The following is a 23637-nucleotide window of genomic DNA, read 5'->3' on the forward strand; positions in this document are numbered from 1 at the left end:
CATTGATGTTCTTTAGGATAATGCCATTTTGCATTCAAGCACCAAAGTACATTCCTTGCTACAATCACCTGCAAAAACGAGAATCCATTGATATTCCACTGGCCGTCTGCTGAGTTGATTCTCAATAGATTAACACAATTCTCATATCAGAAGAGAAATTCATTGGGAATCTTGATATGTTCTTACTCAAGTCTGACTAGGTCACATATCATCTCCTCTCTAAATGTCTACACCTAAGCCTTAATAGTGTTTAATCAAATGGGTTGTCCAAAATGATACACCTAAGCCAGACAATCTGCTTATCACATGAGACAACTGAAAAAAAGCTTGTTTTTGTTTTTCCAAATTATTTCCACATAAAAGTGTGTAATAACGAAAATGGAAAATCAAATTTACATTCAAAATTTAAAATATTCTCCACAACTTTGGAATGTAAGAGAAGGTACCAAAAAATTTCTAGAACCATGGAAAAATTAAGCAAATGATTAAAGGAAAGAGTATAATTTAACATATGATGATATGAATGCAATTTAGGTGACATATATATAAGATATAAATATATGACAGACTCAAGATATATATGATAAATAAGATACTATGTGTAGATAAATAATGAGTAATGGAAAGATTAGCTCTCTAGCGTCAACTCTAAGCTGAACTCTGAGCTCTATACCATGATGATCACATTGAATGTCATGATTCTTCTGAAACTTAAGTTCATGACTCAGCATATGACATAACACCAGCAATCAGAGTGCCAAGAGGCTTCAACTTCTATGAACTTCCATGGCATAACAGAGTCTTACATAATAGAGGACTAAAGGACTAAAGTCCTTTGAGGGATCCATGATTTCTTTGATACAGGCATCTCTTCAACCAATATGGTTCTTAACCCATTTACTTCTCCTCTTGTGGGATTCTTGACCACGTCTTTACATAAATCTTTCAGATAGAGAGATATAGATATAGCCAATACATGTACTGGAGGCTTCCCTTTGGTTCTTAATATTTCATGCCTACAAGTGTAAAAAGAATTGACAAACACTCAATCCCAGGATGAAGATAAAATCAGATAAAATGTAAACTCCAATCTTCTCCCTTTATAGACCTAGGCAACTAGAGCTATTTGCTCTGTCACCCCTTGATATATATATAAACTTTTTCATACACACACATACACAAAAATAAAACAAAATACAAGTGAATATATGGAGATCTTGGCCGTATATAGATTTTTTTTCAAAGTGGTCACAAAGGCAACATGTATGTTACTGTGGAAAGAACGCTAGAATGGATATCACAGAATCAAGAACATGAGATTTAGAAGAGCCATCAAACAATGACTCTCAGTAGACAGAGCCCTGGGTCTTGAGTCAAGAAGATCTGAATTCAAATCCAAAATCAGATACTTCTTAGCTCTGTTACCATAGGCATTCACTTAAACTCTGTTTGCCTCAGTTTCCCCATCTGTAAAATGAGTTGGAAAAGGAAATGTCAAACCACTCCAGTTTCTTTGCCAAGAACCCCTTTAAATGGGGTCATAAAGAGTCAGATATGACTAAAAATGAATTCAACAGTGTCAGAATATATGAGTTTGAGTTCAGGCTCTTCCATTTAATGGCTATATGGAATCTTAAACAGAACATGTCTCCCCTGTGGGTCTCAGTTTCCTTATCTGCAAGATCATCAAGGTCTGCTCCTAAGGTTTCTTCCACTTGTAAGATTCTGTGGAATTCCACGCCCTAAGTAAATAGTTTCTGTGAAGTTTTAAGCAAAGAGTTAAGTGAGAGACCCATGGGAATGGAAAGGTAAGTAAAGAAAAGAAAGATACCTAAGGAATGATGATAATTAGGAATTTTAATTATTCTTTGAAGGCATCTAATGATGCTAGGAGGGAAGATTTACCGAGCTTTCCTGGGCAATGGGGTCTGAGAACAAGCTGCCTCTCTTGGTCTCCTAGGTTCACTTTGTAAATTATGGGAAGCACTTTTAGACAGACACTGGCACTCATAAATTATACAGATCATTTGCATATTCCAGTCATGAGACATTATGCAAATGTGACATGATTTGCATAATGGATTCCTCTTGTCGCTTCACTTGCTACGTGCTTTTCAAAAACAAAATGAAATAAAATGAAAGCAGCAAAAGGTGAAAGCAGCAAGTTCCCAGCCTTGCCCCATCTCCTCCCCAACTGCACTATCAATTGCTTTCCTTTATAACAGAGGATTGGGGGTGAAGGAGAGAGAAAGCAAAAAATCAAAACCCCCAAACAAACAAATACCCAACCAGGAGCTTTCAGAAGGCAAATTTTGCTCTTAATTACAAATGGACCAACTTTCTCCTTCTTGAGACCCTTCACTATTAGCATCGCATTGGCAGTAACTAGAATTTTAAAACGGTGGAGAGGGAAGAAAGAGACTATATTAAAGAAAAAAATCTCCCTTTGCCACTGTTCTGGGGTGTGGCAGCCCTCCTTCTTGGGAACTACTTCAGGAAACATAACAGTATTGGCTAATTTTTAAAAAATTATTATTAGAATAGCGTTGATGGGGGTGCTATGTAGGATGTGGGGGAGATTTTTTTCTTCTAGAAGAATTTCTGAAGAGCTTTCTTTTTTGAAAAAAAAAGGGGGTATGATGGAAAGGAAGGAAGGGGGGTATGCTTTGATTACTTATAACGAAATATAATAGTAAGATATTGTAAAACAGGAGATAGTATCACGTCGACTTCTATCAGCTCTACTCCAATAAGCAGGCAACATTCCCTCAGCAGTTGCTAGTTTTGCTGCGGGCTTTTCCCTGCTCCCCCCCTGCACCAGTGCGGAAGGCAGAGTCGTGCCAAGCGGCTGGCGTCTGTACCCTGTGGGAAAAGTTAACTGTAATTCTTCGGCTTTTAAAATCAATTAACCCGTGTGTTAATTAACGTCAAGTCGACGGGAGGAGGAGGAGGTAGAAGAGGAGGAGGAGGAGGAGGAGGACGAGGACGAGGAGGAGGAGGAGGAGGAGGGAGGGAGGAAAGAAAAAAGCTGCAAGGGCGGATGGCAGAAGAGTTGGCACAGTGCCATCCATTCAGTGGCAACGCCACAGTTTCGTGTGATAACAGCAGCGGGTATATGTTACGGGGGCCCTGTATGCGGGCCAGACAGTGCGGTAAAGCTAAGGGAGATTATCCAGACCCCCACGAGCGAACAGCAAGTAGCTACCGAAGGCGCAAATGCCAGGATTACCGGCTAGGTTCTTCCACTGCAAGCCCTTTCTCGGGCACGGGGACTTAGCTCTTTGGGGTTTGGGGGACTCCCCCACCAACGAGGCACAAAGCTGACTTTAATGACTTTTTTTTCCCTTTAAACTTGATTCTGCCGCAGTGGAGCCAGCACAGCGGATGCTTTCACACCCTGCAAGACAAAGGCCGTCGTCTCCGCCATGACACCACTTCGTTCCAAGCCGAGGCCGGGATCCCGGAGTCTTTAAAAAATAAGGGGAAACGAGGAAAAACGAACAACGAAAACAGCAACAACCAAAAATAATAATCAACAACAACAAAAACCTTGCGCCCGTTTCCCCGTGCCAGGGGCAATCTGGGCATCTGTCTCAACAGAAGGCACTTGGTTGTTTTTTTTTTTTTGTTTTTTTTGTTTTTTTTTGGTGGTGGTTGTTGCAAGCTGTTGGCATGTTTGCTATTCCAGTTGGTTTATAATTAACTCCAAAAAAAAAAATTACACCCAGTCCAGTCAACAACAAACAAAGAAGAGAAGCCGACAATCGGAAGAGAAATGCCATAGGAAGCCGCGGGAATGCTTGCCCCAACCGGTGCCACTTGCCATTCGGAAAACCTCAGGGAAAGATGCCAATTCTACAGCTCAAAAAAGATGTGGAGGAAGCAGCATGAAAGGTCTACAAATAGAAATCTTAAGGAAGGAATACAGCTTTCCTAGTTTAAGACTGTAGTTGCCTATAGCCTCTGCTGGGAGAAGAAAGGGCATGTTTGTATGGAGATAAAGCTTGGTAGAAATGAATAGATCAGCATCTCTCTTTGCATGCTCCTAGACACACTTGCACTGGCATGTGTGTGCATAGACACACGGTCCCAGAGAAGCTGAAACACAGATTTAGATATGTCTGTGTACTTGTGTTATATGTCTAAGTGACTATGTGTGTATATGTCTCCATATACACCTAGGTGGGGTGTCTGCATGTGGGAGAAAAGGTGGGAGAGGGAGAAATAGAGGGAAACGGAGAGGAGGAAGTGTGCATGTGGGTCTCTGTGTGTCCATATATATATATATGTATGTATGTATATGTATATATATATATGTATTATATATATATATATATATGTACATGTATGTACATCCCACTTTTTGACCCAGGTATATGGAGAAGACAAAATAAAAATCATACTCCAGCAGCAAGCAGGCAGTCAGAGATTTATCTACATTCACTGCTATCACCAGGGAGATGAATGGGGCCGATCTGAAGCCCTTTTACAAGATCCACTATGGGAGTGAAGGAGGAGGAGGGATGCCACAGAGACATGCACAAACTTGAAGGCAGAGAGATTGGGAAGGTGCTACTTGTGAAACCCTGGTGGCAAAACGGAGGGGAAAGAAGGAAGGGAAACGAGCCTCTCTCCTCTATGGTTTTGGGGCTGTTAATTTTTTTCTTTTAAATTCTGGCAAAGGGCTTCAGGGGACGACTGGTACTTACATTGTCTATTTTGCTGTGGATCCTGAAAGGTGTTCTGTTGGCACTGGGCGCTGAGCCAGGGGCGGGCGCTGGAAACAAAAGGGAGAGACAAAAAAATAAAGTCATACAACAGGAATATTAATTGCAGCTCTTGCGGATTTTACAAAACATACAAACTGTTTTCCTTTCCTCTTTTTTTTTTTTTTTTTTCCCTTTAATGTGGATTGGCGCCTGTCCCTTTCCTATGGAATATACAAGTGGTATGGGATTTACAGCCCAGTTACGGGGCTCAGGATTAACAGCGCTGGCATCTTTTGGGCATATTTTTCCTTTTAATGAATGAGCTTTTGCTGTTAATGAGGAATAATCGTTTGGCTAATGAGCTTTGAAACATTAAGAGAAAAGAGAGTTTTTTTTTTTTCTTTTTCTTTTTCTTTTTTTTTTTTTTTTCCGTTAATCACCCTGGTGCAACCGCATGGATGGATTACAAAAGACAGCAATAGGAATGAAGTACAAAGGGGGGGATACGTCTTCTGGAGTGGGAGAAACACAGAGATGGGTGCTGCTTCCGTGCATCCCTTCTTCCTTCTCTCTCTGCCAACTGCTATGGGTCTCCATAACTCCGTAATCAAAGTGGATATTTGGAAAGATTATTACAGTCAAAGACTGAAGCGTCGGCTGTTAATGTCTCCAGTGTTTAATCATCATACAGTAGAATGGTTTTATGCATATTTCATTTGCATATCATTAAGCCGTGTTAGCGAGGGGCATTCAGAGCCAGGAGAAGTACAAAGTTGGGGAGAGAGACATAGAGATAGAGACAGGGAGAAGAAGAAGAAAAGGTCCCTATGATGTATATCTTCAAAACCCAGGGATTTGTCCCATGATCTGGCTTCTATTTTTTGCTAAAAAGCCTTATGACTTGGAAACCTTTGAAGTTGGATACAACCTTGGATTCTTCTCATTCCAGCAGAGTGGCACATTTTAAAAATGGGAAATATTCCTGCAACTAGACAATTAAAGGAATATAAACTCCAGTGAGTTGAAACTAGTATCTTTGGGGAACGCAGTGGCAAAGGCTTCTACAAATACCCACGTTTGGGGTTAGTATTAATAAAAGATACCACATTATAAAGAAAACGAAGACGCCGAGCATTCACATGTGGATTATATTTGCCTTTTGGGTGGGTGGGGGCTAAAGAGAATGAAGAAGCCGGCGGTAATTTACACCCCCATTTGGGAACAAGTCACCTCTTTTTGTGTACGTTTGGTTTTTTTCCTTTCTTTCTTTTTGGAGAGGAGTGTTGTCACTGTTGAGGAGATTAATCAATTATTTGGTAGCTGAGGTCTCTCTCCGCTGGCACTGGGCAGGGAAGGAAGGTGGTGGTGAGAGGGGTGTGGGGGGCAAGAATACAGTGAGTTCTTTGTAGATCTTATACATGCACAACATATTAATTGGGAGCTTTATAAAGCTCCTTCAATAGGCTATTTCATTCCTGGTAAAACAGCAGCTGGTTAGCCACTGTTGGCCACTCTTCAAATATCACTTTTGCTATTTTTTTTCCTGTTCCTGTTTGTGGTTTTCTTTTTCCTCAGACTCTAAAGAGGGTAGAATGTCACCCCCCTTTTTCTTGTTGCTCCTTCTTTCGGCCATCGTCCCTCCTCATCTCCCATTTCCACACTGGCGCCGGGTGTGTAAAGTACAGGACTCGATTTGGAAATGAGATGCTGTTGTATATTTAAATTCTTCCCACTCCCTCCTTATTCTCCAAAGCTTTGTCTCTGCTATGAATATTCAGATGAGCCATGATGTGATTACACTGTACAATTACTACCATCTATGGCGGTGGCAGGGGCTGCTGGGGAGACAGAGCCAGACAGCCTCGAAGCCCATTTGGGGTTTGTTTTCTGTATTTTTTCCCAATCTCCTTGGCGCTGCGGTACATGCAGATGTCGCTGTTGTTCTTTATAAAGCCCTAATGATATGCGAAAGCATAACGACCCCGTTTGGACGCAAAGCATCAACGAAATATTATAGACCTCTTTAAGAAAGAGGGGAGAGAAAATCCTGACTGAAGGAATGTCCACATAAATTATTTTTATTTAAATGAGTTCGAAGGAGGGGGGTTGAGGGCGAGTCACGAGGAGTCACATGGAAAACATGCATAATATTAATATGCATAAAGGGTTCTCACCAAGAAGAGGCTCCTCAGCACAGCGCTTGGGACAAACAGGTTCATTAGGAAATAGCTCAGAGCGGCTGCCGTTTTTTCGCTATTTCCATTTTTCCTTGTTTTAAATGAAGCTTCACACAGATGTCTTCGCAAGGCAGCTCTGAGATGGATCCAATCTGTGAAGTTGGCTGCCCAAATCACATTTCTAAATGGAAACGTGGAACCTAACAAGGGCATGGATGTGGAAGGGTGGGGAATATATGGAGAGGCGCTTATTTAGAGCTTCGGCACTGTAGCGGGAGGGTTTCAGTGAAACCATCTATGGCCACGAGTGATGAGGCTCGTGTCTCAGCTGTGGGCACCTGACACAGGGAGCTTCCAGCTACCAAGATGATCCCTGAAACAGGTCCTTCTGAGGCTTGAGGCCGGGGACAGCACCACCACCAGCTGTTTATCGCAACAGCTCCGAAGCCCAAAGCACGGCTACACCTAATTTGGGATGCAGTAGAATGCTTCCTGGTTCAGGTATTTGTGGAAAAGGGAATTCTCGGTACTGTCATAGCACCCGCTGCCAAGGAGCAGACGAACTCCTCAGAATGCTTAAGCAGGCCTGGTTTTCGTGCCAATTAATCCTCTGGTTCGCAGAGTGTTTGTTGCCATGGGTTTCTAACGATTTCAAATTGTTGTTGAAGTTAACAGAATGAATTAGTGCATGTGTAAGATGAGCCGAGATGGATAAACAGTGCTTGTGCTACTTGGATAGGACTGAGGAGGAGAACTAACTGACCCACTAACTGGCTATCCCATGAGTATGAGGGGTTAGAAGGGAATTCCAAGGTAGACGCAAATGGAAAGAGTGAACAAGGCAGTCCTTCACTTTCTTGGTTCAGGTTGACGTGCCCCTTCCCCCACCCCATCCCCAATTAAATAGATAAATCAAGTTTAAAAAGTTCCATACATTTTCCTTAAATAACTAGAGGATGGTTTTGATCTGAATTACTTGGATACTTGCCCAAATTGACATCTTCAGAATGGAGCAATTCTGAATCATATGATGCTCCCCAAACCAAATGATCCTCCTTTCATAAATGTCACTTGCCTCCAAAATACACATACAAGCTTCCAAGATGCAAATACATAGATTTGATGATATTCCTGATAATAGTCCAAATATCAATTCTTGATTTTTTAAGGGATGGCCATTAAATCTGAATTGTCCAGTCCCTTTCCCTCTACTGCCTGCCTTTTAACTATTCCAATTTGGATTAGAATTTCCAACAAAGGAGACAAAACTGGCTGCATAATAGTAGCACTACTAAAACATTTGGTGGGGAAGGATATTGATTATGTTTGAAACGAATGTTTCTGATTATCTTTGGTTTTAATTTTTCCATATGTTTATGATCATCCTTAACCATAGGCTATCAGAAGTAGGATATAAATTGCAAGTAATTAAAATCCAATTGATGTTTTTACTGAGACCCCCTGAAAAGAGTCATTTAAAAAGTTTACATGATTCTGAAGCGATGGCCATGTTGGGGGCCACCTATAGTATGAAGAGTGTGAGTGAAAGAATGTATGTGTAAGAGAGAGTGCTCAATCACTTATGGGTAGAGCAGAGGTCTTTAATAATTGAGGATTTATTTAATGTTAATGAGAATTGGGAAATGTTTACCATAAAAGTATAATAATACCTATGGTGTAATGGCAGTTTGTTACACTTCATAAAGGGGAAGGGGAAAGAAAGTATCTGCCTTCTATTGTATAAACTAAAAAAGCAGGATGAGATGAACATTGGGTATTTCCTCATGTTTATTTACTCTGATGGATCTTTTTAGAAGTTGTTAGGGAAAAGAGGTTGGGTTGAAGTGAAATCAAGGGACTTCTCATATTTAAAGGCTTACATGGCAGGAGAAAACATTTCAGTTGAAAGAGGAAAAAATTTCAAGAAGAGATTTCTTGTAAGGCTTTATTATCTTTTGGATTTCAGAAAAGAAAGAGAAGCAGACATAAAAATGAAGAAAAGAGCAGTTAAATAGATTGTTTTCAGGGAGGATGTATCCTTGTTGTTGGAAGGGTCTCATATTTGGAAAAGAAATACTATAGAATCTCAGTGGGGGAAGCATGGTCTAACTTTTTTTTTTTTCTTAGAATGGGATGTGTGGCCCATGGTGAACATTTTCATGGATAGTGTAGACTTTTCAGATAGGAGGTGGCAGCTCAGGGCATTGATTTATGAGTGGCAGGCCCCATGTAAGTGGGATAATGCTTCTTGGATAAACAGAACAATGTATTTAAGGGAGGTATCAGTTTCTTGAAGAAACCAGAAAAAAAAAAAACTGTCTTCAAATTGAAGTGGGAAGACTATTGCTAAGAAAATGGTGTGGCAAACTATATAGAGAGTAAACTCTAAGATGTAGTTTCTTGTGATAAGGGACTCATCCCAAGGTAAAGATCCTGGGTCCTTAAAGCAGAGACTTGTTTGCCATAGGTTGCATATATGGATTATGGTAATACCCACAGAAGGATGATGTACTCATTTGTAGGGTGGAGAACTTACATAGCTTAAAGATTAGGGATGTTTGCATTCTTAGTAGTCTTGTGAAAGGAGATAAAGCTTTTTACCATGAGAAATTGATAAATTAAATTCTGAGAACGTACTTGTGGGAGGAAACAGTATATAAATAAGTGATGAATTGTAACAAGAAAGTCGGTGTCACAGATTCCTAGAGTTGGGAGATATTTCAGAAACCATATAGTCCAAATTTCTTCTCAACATTCTCCATAGATATTCGTGCAACATTTTCTTGAACACTGCCAAATGATGGAGAACTCAGTACTTTGATAAAGAAGTCCTATTGTTGGGCAGTTCTAATTGTTGAAAATTGGTTTTCTTATATTGACCTGATCTCTTCCTTTTGGAAAATTTCATTCATTTATTGGTCCAAATTCTACTCACTAGAATGATATAGCTTTTATTGTACTTTTCACATGTAACCCTTCAAAGTTTTGTGACAGCTATCATGCTACACCTTAATTTTTCCTTTTTTCCTTAAACTTTCCTACTTTCTTTTCATTTAAGTTTTGTCCTCCCTCTTCTACAATTCAAACTGTACATTATCCTATAGTAATATTAATTGTATACATGCCTGAATATTTATACGCAAACAAATGCATGTACATACATATTATGTGAGCACACATACATACACACACACCAGTATTTCAAGGATCCACCATTTCCCTGGGTGTGGTCAATCCTCCTACCAAAACAGATGAAACCATCCTGGTGTTTTTTAACCATCTTCATGCGTTTATATGGCCCCAGCAATTGGCCATCTGGTGGCCCTTCCTCTGCTCATGAATCTCTTTATCTTAGCAGGTCCTCAAATGACAATGCTGGACCTATGCTTAAAACCCTTCCATTTCCATCTTGGTCCTGTCAAAGCTTGACTCTGCTCATAGAGTTTTTTGGGAACTCAGTCCTTTCCATATGATAGCAAGGCACTGGAATTATTCAGAGAGGGAAGGGACTGGGCAGTTCTTCTGGTGATTGAGTCATTTTCACAATAGTATTCTCCTAGGGATTACTATATGGCTGCAATTCATAACATACCAAGGCTTCAGAAAAAAAAAAAAAAAGCAACCTTGCAGCAGACTCAAAGTGTAAAAGAAAAACATCCGTGTAGGATGGATTTGAAAAGGGGGCATGTATTACTAACAAAGACAAGAATCATATTTCATTGAAGACATGTCTCACTAGAAGTAGTAATAGACTAGTTATGAGCAAGAATAAAGATGACTGAGAATTGCATTGCTATCCATTGGATATGAAAAGATTTGGAGGTTCTTAACCTGGAGTGTAAGGATAGATTTTTGACAATCCATGAACGAGGATGGTGAGAAGTGCATATTTATTTTCAATAAATAGCTTCCCTTGCATTTAAAAATTCTCTTTTGAGGAAGGGTCCCTAGGCTCCCCCAAAGGGGTCCATAACACAGAAAAGGATTAATGAACCTCTGAATAGGAAGATCTCCATTATGTTGACTAGATTCTCATTGGGGATTTTATGGAAAGACGGGAACAGGAATTACAGAGAATGAGAAGGCAGGGATGATTGTGATCTTCATGGTTGGCAGGAATGCCTACATGATAAGATAATCATAAAAAGATTCTCTGAAGTATTTTTCTTTCTTTTTTTTAAAATAAAATTATTTATTTTACTTGTGGTATGAAGTACACAAATATATGTATAGAAGCCCAGGGGCATCTCACGGGAGATGGACTGTTTGTATTCTTATGTCTGTCCTTTATAAAAGGAAAGGACATCACTGATGTGCCATTAGAAGTTCATAATCATTAAGCTATTTTCCTGGTAGCAGTTATATATTCACATTATCTCGTTAGTGCAATGCTCTCTCTCGCCTTGATGATTGGCATTCATTTATGAGCTAGCTAGTCAGGTTTTGGATGCAGTTTTTGATCATAGAACAGAGTGAAACTAGCTGATGTATCTAGGAATTAAACCCATCACTCTGACCTAGAATATTATTATGTATTTACATGTATATCATGTGCATACATATATTTATGTATAATATGTATTTACAAACATGCCATTTCAATACTCTTTACATGAAATAGAGCTTGCCCTGTACCATTACAATGAATGGAACATGAGGAAATAAATTTAAAAACTATAGCATGAGAAATTTAGGCTTGCTGTATGAAAGAATGTTCTAACATAAGAATCGACTATCAAGGGAGATTTGGGAAAACTCTTCTGGGCATCTTTAAAAATAGAAAAGATTTTCTTGTCTGAAATGATTTAGATGTACTCTTGCCTGAAGGTGAATAAAGGGCAAAGGAGGTACACAATGTGACCTCTTGAAATCCTTCCAATTACACACACACACACACACACACACACACACACACACACACACACACACACACAACTAAACTTAGGGACAAGGGATCACTTTCTTGCACTATTGGGGAAGCATAAACCAGGTGTCTTGATTTTTTAGATCTGGATCAGATGGCTCCCTCATTATCAGCTTTTTTTCCCAGCAGAGATAATGGAGGATCGTTGACAATAGTTTGTTGGAGAAGGATGAACCACTGAATGTGGCTTATATTCCCTTGGTGCCCGTTCTCCCTTTCATATTAAGTACTGATAAACTTTATGTTGAAGGGAGATTAAGTACAATCAAAAAAATTTTTTTAAATGGACTAAAGTTGCCAGACTATACATATGAGTTAGGAAATGAGCATAGTGCTTTTAGAAGCTGTCAGGGACATGACTTGTTGCTTCTGCTTTCTCATAGACAAGGCTGGTGCAGAAATGCCAGTTTTGAGAGAATATGTTTGGATTTCCATATTATGGTGACTGAGCAACTTTGGCCTTAAAAATAAGCTACTAACTTGTGCACAAGAGCCTTCTAGTAATATCTCTAGAAGTTGCTGGTGACGACTAGTGAGTGGTACATTGATACCCTCAATTTCAAAAAATATCTTAAAAAATAATCTTAAATCATTTATCGCATTTGTGATAATTCATATCACAAAAAGTCCTGGGTTTATGTAGAATTCACCAGGGAAATAGTGAGTTATTTTGCACATTTTTAAAAGGATTCAATTTTAAAACAATTTATGTGCTATTATTCTTCCAGAACATCTCCAACACACAAAACAAGGTATAGCTACATAAAGGTCAAAATGCCGTTACTTCTGATGTGGCTATAAATGAAAATTGAACTTTTTAGATGAAATAGAAATATTTGTAAGCATATTAGGAAAAATCTGAGGGGGAGGAATAGCATGGCTATTGAAACTGAGAAAAGGAATTTGAGAATATCAGCATTAACTCAAAGCTTATCCAATCCAACACACAGAACTCCTTCAGACTTTTTCTGTATCTTAAACATCACCTTAAATGCTAAAGAAGACAGTATATAAATTGAAGAAGTGAGTTACATGCATATGATTTGACCAAAATTGACCAAAAAAGGATCAAAGAGAAATGAATAGAGTATTTCCCACTTGCTGGTATTGTACTCATTAGTCCAAAATAGCAGTGGAAAGGACCCACTTCCAAAACAAAAGGTTCACACTATAACCAGGTAACCAGGTCAGATGAAGCTTTGCAGAGCAACCTAACAGAATATATTTATAGCATTGAATTAACTGTTAAAAACAGAATAAGATGGCATATGAAAGAGTTAAAAGAAATTATTGTGTGACAATACTAGGAAAATATAGGTGCATTTGTGAACTTGTAAACAATCTCAATGGAGGACTGTTCTTTTTCAGAATAAAAATGGTCTGCACAATGGAATATTTGATAAATTTTGTTTAGTTGATTCGACTGATTAGAACATGGTCCTTAAGATTCCAGGGATGAATATTTGACTTTTTTGTTAGGAACTTGCTTTAGAAATAGGAAAATTTCTGTTGCATGGCTACAGATTACATTCCTAACCCTAGACAATAATTTTGATGTTAGTCTGAATGTAATGTGTGGATGACAGTGTAACACAGGCTCTGGTCTTAAAAGAAAAACCCAACTCAAATTTTACCCTCTTTGGTTTTTTTAAAGTTAGCTCATTTATTGACTTGGAAATGGAGGTCACTTTAGGATGAACCAGAAAGTAAAGAGGGTCAAATTTAGAGGATTTCAAAAGGAAACTTGGGGTTTTCACTCTACTCTGTAGAAGACAGTGTGTTGAAGAGCTGATGGAAAGTTAAACTTAGTAAGAAAGAGATCAAGAATGATGGGAAAAATGCTAAGGCCATATCTGAAAATATTCTTATGGAATTAGAATTAGGCATTCAACAAATGATTAATTGAGGCAGATTTTAAAGTTGAGATAAAACAATGAACTTCAGAAATGGAAGATAAATGGAAAAGCAAACTAGGATAATGGAAGAGAAAGGGAGAACACCTGGGATTGGCATTTTTCTTTCTGACTGCCTTGAACCATTCCTTGAGATAGGATGGCAGGGCAAAGGCCAGAGGGTGCCACATTTGCTCATGATATACATACATTTCATTGGGAGGTTTGAAGCCTGAACTGCTGCAATGTGTTTAATGTAGGGAGTCTGTCCAGAGGTGGGGGATTGCTCTGTCCCATGATTTTAATGCTGATCCATAGCCACCTTATCGCTTGCAGGGTAAAAGAGATGAGGGCAGGGAAAAGGGTAAGACTCTTCTCCCACAAGCTGGGGCTGCTTTCCAGCCTGTCATTCTCCCCACCTCTTTGAATAAATTGCTACTTAGAAAAAGGAAATTCAAACATTTATGAAACATATTGCTATTTAGGAAAAAATAAGAATTGGTTTGCAAATAGTAGCACTATTAAAAGGGGTGGGGGGAGAGAATCACATCAGTCATTTTATAATACATATAAGCAGTTTATTAAAGAATTAAATATTTATAGACTATAAAGCAAGGCAGGCGATGAGTTGCAAACAGCTTGCTGAGAAGCACATTATAAAACAATGAGTCTGTCAGTGATTGATAAAGAATGGGGAGCACAAATGTTTTATAAAATCACTAGGCTAGCCATGAATCTCTGGAGCTGCAGAATAAGACACAGTGGCCAGCATGGGTCCCTGCCCCCTCTACCCCTTCAAACCCCTCCAATTCTTGATGCAGCACTTGGAGAAGAGAGATTATCAATGAATAAGGAATCTGAGGATCTTAGTGTTGGCAGGGGCCTTAGGGAGCCATTCAGCCCAACCTCTACCTTAAAAAGGACCCTAGGCAGTTACAACTGATGCAGGGAAAAGGCCTATATGTACAAGAGCTCCATGGATCTTTAGGCCCATGAGATACAAATATGTTTAATTTTATTTTAAAGAAAGTCCATTTAATATATTTCTTATGCTAATCATTTCAGATTTGGGAGGAGCAATGTCGGGAAATATCAACAATTCCAAGAGTAAGCACCTCCTCTTTGCTTAAATTTTTGTCTTCTTAATGGGTCATTATAGTTGGACTGAGTGAATTTTTGGAAGGTGAATAAAGGCAATCTTCCTAATGTATTACCAATTACAACACTTCTGTATTTAAAAAGAAAAGTTGCCAATGGCTTGCCTTTAAAAGAAAGCTTAAGCTTATTTTCTTGGAATTCAAGTCTTATATCATATGGCTATCTCTCTCATAGCCTACTGTTTTTATCTCATGATGGTCTTCCCCCAACTGTGTCCCATGCACTCTATGTTCCAGCCAACTTGTAATTTTCACTGACCCCCATTTTCACCCTACCTTCTCCATCTTCAAGCTCCTTCTGCTTGTGTTATTTCTCATGTCTCATGCCATGACCTCTCAATCCCCAAGATATTGTCTTGTTTTTCAAGGTCCAGTTCTAGCATCACATCCTGTAGAAATGAAGCCTTCTGCATCTTATCACCTAGAACTAGTCTTTCCCTCTTCAGATGTCTCAAGATGATTTTTCTGGACTTCATCTCTGTAAAAAACACACCACATCTTAGTATTATGGACATTTTTATGTATGTCTTCTTTCTCTCACAGAAGGATGAGTATATCTTCCCCCCATCCCCCCGAGGCTGGGGTTAAGTGACTTGCCCAGAGTCACACAGCTAGGAAGTGCTAAGGGTCTGAGACCAAATTTGAACTCGGGTCCTCCTGAATTCAGGGCTGGTGCTCTATCCACTGCGCCACCTAGCTGCCCCTGGATGAGTATATCTTACTCTTCCTCCCTTCTCCATACCCCTTTTCCCCATATCCACAAGGAACTTCAGGACATCAGTGCTATCATTTCATTTTTGTATTCCTAGAGCAAGCAAGGCATTTTTATGCAGTGTTATCACTCAGTTAATTTTTAGTCCTGTCTTTCTCTTTGAAACCTCATTTGGGGTTTTCTTGGCAAAGATACTAGAGTGTTTGGGCATTTCCTTCTCCAGCTCATTTTACAGATGAGGAAACAGAGACAAATAGGATTAAATGATTTGTCCAGGATCGTACAACTAGTAAGTGTTTGAGGCTGGATTTAAACTCAGGTTCTCTTGATTTTGGTGCTAGTTCTCTACTTTTACACAGTAGGATATTGATAAATATTTGTTAAACTAAACAAAATCAATCCTTAACAAACTTCATGAGCAAAACCCTCATTTTATAGTCAAGGTCAATGAGATTGAGGAAGATAACTCATAAAATCAGAAAGTAGTTAGCCAGGAATCAGGACTGGAATCTAGGACTCATTTCTCTGTATCGTTAGACTAAGCCATGTTGTCTCACCAGCTCTGTTCTGAAGCATTCTTTTGGGTGACATATAAAGAAAACTGCTTTTTAGGCTTTTTATTGTAATCTATTGTAAAAAGGAATAAAGCCTTGAATGACTATTTTAGATAGTCTTTGCCTCAAAGGCAAAATCCACTTATACTTATCTAAAACCCCTTTAGAGTGGAGAATATTGGGAGAATATGCAGTGCCTTATATGTAGGTTGGTTGGTTGTTGTCCTTTGTTCTTGAAGAAAACTAAAATGGCATCATTATGTTAGAGTAGAGTTACCGTATGTCTGACTGTGGCTGACCAGACCAATATGAGCTTGGAATAAGTACTCAGCTACAGGTCGGACATAAATAATCCATGTGAACATTTGGGGAGAATTCTCTTTGTATCTCAGATTTCTTCTGAGCTAATTCAATTCTACTTTGTTCAAGTAGCACAGCCCCTTCTCTGAAGAGGGACTCCCATGTCATAAATTCAATTCTAAAGTTGAGAGACTTTGAGAATGTCCTTATATTGCTTCTTCTGACTATCAGGTGAGTGCTTGCCTTGTTTGAGGTTACTATAAAATAGTCTTTTTGGAAAGCGTCCATTTGACATTTGAACATATACCTTACACATAGTAGGCATTTGATAAATAGTTGAGGAATTGAATTGATGGCATTAATCAAAGCCTCTTCCTTGCTCTGGCCCTTCCTTGAGTAAACTGATGACATAGCTATTCTGATGTAGCAACTAGCTGAGAAGATGAATTTATTTTTCATCATTTATTAGGATGACTGGTCAAGGTGCTCATTATTCCTAATACCAAGAGAGCCTATATCTCTTTGACTTTGTGAAAGTCATATTTCTCTGCATTCTGTATATATTAATTTAGAATGCCAGTCCCTTTTGTGCTATAACTTTAAATTTAAATAGCTACTCGGTTACTTTAGAATTGGGCACAAAGTTCCCCTTGTGAAATGATTAAGAGGGAAGAGAAATAGATTTTCCATACCTCATTCCTAGTCAAAAGAAACTAGAGGAAAATCTTACACATAGCAAATGCTATTTAAGTGTTATATTATTATTATTATTATTATTAACTGGTAGAAAAAGAAAAACACTAGTCAGAGTCAATGATAAAATCTAAATCCAAACAATTTCTCATATAAGCATTTTGTTATTTTTTGTTGTTATTGTTCAGTTATATATGACTCAGGGGGTAGATAAATGGTACAGTGGTTAGAGTACTAGCCCTGAAATCAGGAGGACCTGAGTTAAAATCTGGTCTCAGATACTTAACCCTTCCTAGCTGTGTGACCCTATGCAAGTCACTTAACCTCAATTGTCTCAGCAAAAAAACAAAAACAAAAACAAAAAAACAACTCTTCGTGGTGGTTTCATTTAGAATTTTATAGCAAAGATACTGGAGCAAATTGCCATTTCCTTTTCCAGCTCTTCTTTCAGATGGGGAAACTGAGGCAAGTGACTTGCTTAAGGTTGTAAAGCTAGCAAGCATATGAATCCTAATTTGAATTCAGGTCTTCCTGACTCCAAGGCTGGCACTACTGTGCCAACTAGATGCCCCATATTTACAATCAAGACCACACAAAGGAAAATCTAGCCTATTGTCGCAGATGCTTTCTTTATGGTGAATTTTTCTAAACATTGAAATAGTCACTCAACAAGCATTTGTTATAGGCATACCATATGGTAAACTACTCTATGTATTTGGAAAACAAATAGAGATATCAGAAGGACCCTTCCCCCAAGAAATTTACTGGACAGAACCAGATTATATACAAAATAAATACAAAGTGAGTGAGATATTTGGGAAAATGAACAGAACAACAGATCAAATAGTTTCTCTAATGAGATAAAAATTTCTCTAGTTATTTCCTTGGGGTATATTTTTCCTTTCTTTTTTGTCCATCAGTCCTATATAAAGTCTTTCTTCATTGTCATGTGCAGTGTCTGCTGAGAAAGTTTTGAGAATGGCTTGGTGATGTGTAATACATGCCTTTCATCTAAGGAACTGTCTTGCTAGATTCCAAGACATCCACCACTAGATTGGCTGCATGGAAGTGACTTTCTTTAGCCACGGTAATTTCCAATACTTATTTACCGAAGCATCTAAATAAATGGTGGGCATAGTTACACCAACAAGAGCATATACATAGAAAGTATTGAAAGAACATGTCTTTTGATTGGTTTTCATTAAGTATAAGAAATCAGTTGGTTTTTCCCTAAAAAAAAAAAAAAACAAAAAACCCTAGATTTTGCCAGTGTAAAAAATTAGCTAAAAATAAAAATTAAAAAAAAAAAAACAGGTTCATGTTATAAATGAGAGTAAAATCAGAAGATATGGTGGCTTTGGAAATGGTATAAAACTGTCCTTTTCATGTGAAAATAAAGCTAATAAGTAAATGGTGACAAGAGATTTTCCAAATAGGGAAACCATTGTTACCTGGAGTTTTCTCCTAGATTTTGCTAAATCTCTTCTGCATTTCTTTATCTGAAATGGCAGCATCCGGGGAAGCTCAATTGACATCTTTCAGGTTAGGTACCAATAAATTCTTCATGTAGTTCTGTAATGCTTTTCTAATTGATTTTGATTCCCAAGTAAAAGTGCAACAAGAGTCAATATGTTCTTTCCTTATATGTCGATCAATCAGCAAATATGTATCGAACGCTATCATCATCACTAACAAACACTGACTACAGTGCTTGTCTCTGAGGACAAGGAGTGGGGTGGTCAAAGCGCTATTAGATGCTATAGGAGTCAGAAAGAAAGAAGACTCCAGACCAGTCCTGGCTCCATGCAGTAAGTCATATAAGCTCCTTAACCTAGGAAACAATAGCAAACAGCAGAGGGCAATAGGTAAGCCAGTGTTAGATTGTAAAGTCTAGTAAGATTTGGGTGCAGAGTGAGTGGTTACCTGTCAGTGTGCTATGGAGGAAGGTGTGTCCTGGAGCCAACTTGTTCTGACTCAGAAGCCATTGCTACATGTTTAGTGAGAGCTTTTACATCTTTGGAATTAGCAAATACTACAAAACAAGGACTTAATTTATTATTTTTTTGATTGTCTAGACATAAGAAAGTGATGAAGAAAATGGTAATAATGTCAATTAAATCTAAAAGTAGGTCATATATACATATATATATATATTTTTTTTTTTCTCTACGAGATCTTATTGTTAATAGTTTCCAGTATAGACATAATAGTTTCCAGTATGGACAGAATTCCTGCAGAATTATGATATAATGTCGGATTGAATGATTACTGGAATCAAAAATGGAGATTTAAATCCAAGAGATGTTAGTAGGGAGATACCAAAAGATTGAAATGAGAGTGATAGGTCGTTAAGGCAGATAATTTCCATGTACACATGGCATAAAGGGACAAGATATGCATTATGAAGCTAATCCTTAGGGATATGGATCCTTAAGCATGTTTGCAAACAAAGTAGATGGTTTCTGTGGGGTTAAGGGGCATGTGCCAAAAATGGAGCAGAAGTAAAATAGGTCTACAAATAATAGTTTTGTGGGTGGGGTGGTTCTACTATTTTATGAATATTCTTTATAACCATTTATTTTAATGAGACAAATCTTTGAATGTTTTAAGATTAAGTAAATGAGGCTGTGACATAAAGAAGTCTAATAATTATAACAAATATATTGACATATTCCTAAAAATAAAATGTAATCCAAAGTATACATGGCAACAAATATAACTGCCACATATACAATAATAATCACAAGGAGAATTTTTAAAATGCCATTTTTAATAGCAAAGAGTGTCACAAAACTGCAAGAAGATTGAGGTTACAAGGATTGTAGATGACCATATTCCAGGCCAAGAAGAACGTAAACTTAAAGTTGCTTAGAAGAAAAGAGACATGGTACTACAAGACTTGGGCTTGAGCTTAAGATTCTGCTTCTGAGTTGTAAGACACTGGGAAAGACACAATCTCTTTGGTTCTCAATTTCCTTCTTATAAAATGGGTATTGAAGCAGCTTTCAAGCCAGCACTAAAGGTCTGAGGGAAAATATGTGTCCTTTGGAACACAATTTGGGAATAGCAGAGAGACAAAGAAAATCTAGTTAAAGAGTAGTACAACTTCAGTCCCAGGTACTAAAGTTCTGAATGCCATCAGAAGGAATGAGATTTTATGTCATTATAAAAGTGAGAAATGAAAAAAGATGGCCTAGGGCTCATTGAGAAACTGCAGTTAGTGAAGAGAAAGCATTGGTAATTTTACAGGTTGTCCAATTCCTTAGTAGTAAAAAAAGAGCAAGGGGAGGACCCCTATGATGTAATCTCAGGGGTTGGCTCTTTACAGAATATTCCATAACATTTGCAATGTTCATATAACTTTTTGTTCTAGACTTCAAAGCATGTATTCTGTGAAGAATTGTTATTATGGCATAAAGAAATGTTAAGCTGAAAATAATAATAGCTTACATTTGCATGGCGGCAGCTAAGTGGCATAGTAGATGGAGTGCCAGGTCTGGAATCAGAAAAACTCATCGTCTTGGGTTCAACTCTGGCTTCAGATATTTACTAGGTATGTGATCCTGGGCAAGTCACTTCATCTCTGTTTGCCTCAGTTTCTTTATCTGTCAAATGAGCTGGAGAAGGAAATAATAAATCACTTTCTTTGCCAAGAAAATACCAAATAAGTTTACAAAGAGTCAGAGATGACCCAAATGATTCAATAGCACATTTGTAAAATGCTTCAAAGTACAACAACATTTGCTAATATAGTAAAAGTATTATCTCAATTTTCCAGGTGAGAAAATTGTGCTTATACGACCTTCCCACAGACAAGACACAAACTTAGGTCTTCCAAATCCATATTTCCAAATTTTGCCCTTTTACCAAATGCCAGTAGGCATTTCTAAGTGACTAATCAGAATGGGGCATACAAAGTTGTAATGATTCAAAATAGTTTACTTAATGGACATTATTTAAATGCATCCCTCTTAGTCTCTAGTTCAATTGTATCTTGGCTGCTTCCTCAATTCCTCTATCCTCCAAACCCCACTATCTATCATATCTGTCAGTCTGGGCTAATTTGTGTTTTTTAGATTTTTTCCAAGAATTTCTTTTTCTTTTTGCAAAACAAGAAATAAGTAGGTTCCTTTATGAATTGAAGGTTAAAAGTACACAGAATATTGTCTTCAAATACTAGAGGCAACTGGGTGGCACAGTAGATAGTGTTGGGCATAGAATCAGGAAAACTCCAGTTCAAATTCAGTCTTAGACATTTACTAGCTGTGTGACTCTCGGCAAATCACTTAATCTTTTTTTTTTTTTTTTTTTTGTCTGTTTTCCTTATCTGTAACAGAATAATGATAGCACCTTCTAGGGCTGTTGTGAAAGTTCAAATCAGATAACATTTGTAAAGTAATTAGTACCTTGTCTAGTACTAAGAAGGTGCTTAATAAGTGTTTGTTTACTTAGTGAATATGCTGGGATACAGTATAATAAAAGAAGTTATACCTTTGCCTTTGGTTTATTCCTTATAATTAGTCTGGTTCTATCCCTGTCCCAGGCAATCATGTTTAAATTAGAGGAGACCCAGATAGTCCATTTGAATTTATCATGGCCTAATGACATTCTTTTTCATTGGAACCAATGGTAGATAATGGCTTAGAGTTTGAAATACTGTATGGTGGATTTAGTTTGGTTTACATCTATTAGAACTATTTTGGCATATATGAGAATTAATTTTTAACCCTCAAGCTGATTCTGAAAGTGACCTGATATACTCTTAAATTGTTTCAGATTGAGGCAACAAGGGACAAAATCAGAATTTCAGCAGGCCAGAACAGACCAGAACAGGGTTGGGACAAAGCTGGATCACAGTCTAGAAGTAGGAAGTACTTTGTGTACCTAATGAGCACTGACTAATCTCGCTTTGTTTTTAACAACCTGTTGATCTATTTGTTATCCCTTTGTAAGTATAGGCTATCACTCTGACCAGTTAAAACCACTGAACACTGACAGGGCCATGGAATTCCTATATATGAGAAAATACAATGTCAGACAATTATATAGACACTCCAGGGAACCTTTGCAATTCATGTTTATCATCACCTAATATAGGCAAGCATTCTTCTTCTTAAATACTTTCATCTAATTCCAGAGTAATTTTGACTCTTTCTTCTCCCTTATCCTTGATACCCAAGTTGCCAAGTCCTAGTAAATGACCTCTTTAGTTTCTCTTGTATTATAGGATTAATCACCAATTTGTAGCCTGAAGGGACCTTACAGAAGAGCACCCACTGACTTAACTGAAAGTACTTTCTCCCTCCTCAGATTTTCATGATGATTTCCTTGGACCTCTCCTTTTTGCATTTGCCCTCTCTCTTACCTACATTATTTGTGGACATCTCTTCCTTTCTATTTTAAGTTCCTTGAAAATGAAGTCTGTGTAACACATCTATTTGTATCCCCAGCACCTAGGCATGGTGCTTTGTACAAATTAAGTTGTTGAAATAAATTCCACTCATTGATACTACCTCTATAAGTAAAGACATCTTTCATATTTTCCCTTAATCTTTTCTCCTATAGCCTAAACAATCTCATTTCTTCTAAATAATCCTTGTACGAACTCTTCTAGCTTTGTGTCATCTGTTAACCTAAATTGAATTTCTTGAAGCCTAATCATCCTAGTTACCTTTCTCTGGCTATATTCTAGCTTAGAATCATAGAATCCAGTGTTTAGTGCTAGAAAGGACCTTAGAGGCTATATAGCCTCATTTTCTAGATGTAAAAATGGAGATTAAGTTGACTTGCTGATAGTCACACAGTGTCAGAATCAGGATTTGAAGTCAGTCTTCCTTACTCCAATTCCAATTCATTAGGCCATTCTCTCTCTCTCTCTCTCTCTCTCTCTCTCTCTCTCTCTCTCTCTCTCTCTCTCTCTCTCTCTCTCTCTCTCTGCAATTGAGGTTCAATGACTTGCCCAGAGTCACACAGCTAGAAAGTGTTGTGTCTGACACCAAATTTGAATTCAGGTTCTCCTGACACCAAGGCTCATGCTCTATTTACTGCACCATCTTAGTTGTCCCAGGCTATACTATCTCATTAATTCTTGTCAGTGCCTGTCTTAAAATACAGAACCTGAACTTAGCACAATATTCTAGATATTGTTAGATGAACACAAAGTACAATGATTATCATTCTCTTGCATCAAATTGTTACTTCCATCAATATAGCTGAGAATTCTTTTTTAGTAATCACACAGTCAGTGTCTACTGAACTTGCTAGTAACTGCAAGCACAGGCTTTTTCTGCTGAATTGCTATCTAACCTTCTATTGTGTATTTGAGGAAGGGACTTATTAAACATAAATAAAGGATACACATTTCCCAATTTACATTTAATTTTGTTATGTTATGCCTATGTCATTCTAGCCTGATGGAATATTCTAGATTTTTCATTTGTTATTTAGAATCCTCTTCCCTCAAGGTGCTATTCACATTCCACCTTTTCTGTGCAGCTTTTCTTAATCTCTTAGCTGTTA

At 37.9% G+C, this 23637-nt stretch overlaps 1 long non-coding RNA gene across 1 annotated transcript in view; it reads left to right on the top strand.

Moving 5' to 3' along the window:
• The first annotated feature begins 3030 nt into the window (after positions 1 to 3030).
• LOC141554313 (uncharacterized) overlaps positions 3031 to 23637 on the top strand; it is a 69966-nt gene continuing 49359 nt past the window's right edge. Inside the window, exon 1 of the long non-coding RNA XR_012485828.1 lies at positions 3031 to 7387. This is a non-coding gene — a long non-coding RNA (uncharacterized LOC141554313). The remainder of the gene's footprint in view (positions 7388 to 23637) is intronic.

The sequence above is a fragment of the Sminthopsis crassicaudata genome, chromosome 2 (genome assembly GCF_048593235.1).
Source record: "Sminthopsis crassicaudata isolate SCR6 chromosome 2, ASM4859323v1, whole genome shotgun sequence".
Classification (NCBI taxonomy): domain Eukaryota; kingdom Metazoa; phylum Chordata; class Mammalia; order Dasyuromorphia; family Dasyuridae; genus Sminthopsis; species Sminthopsis crassicaudata.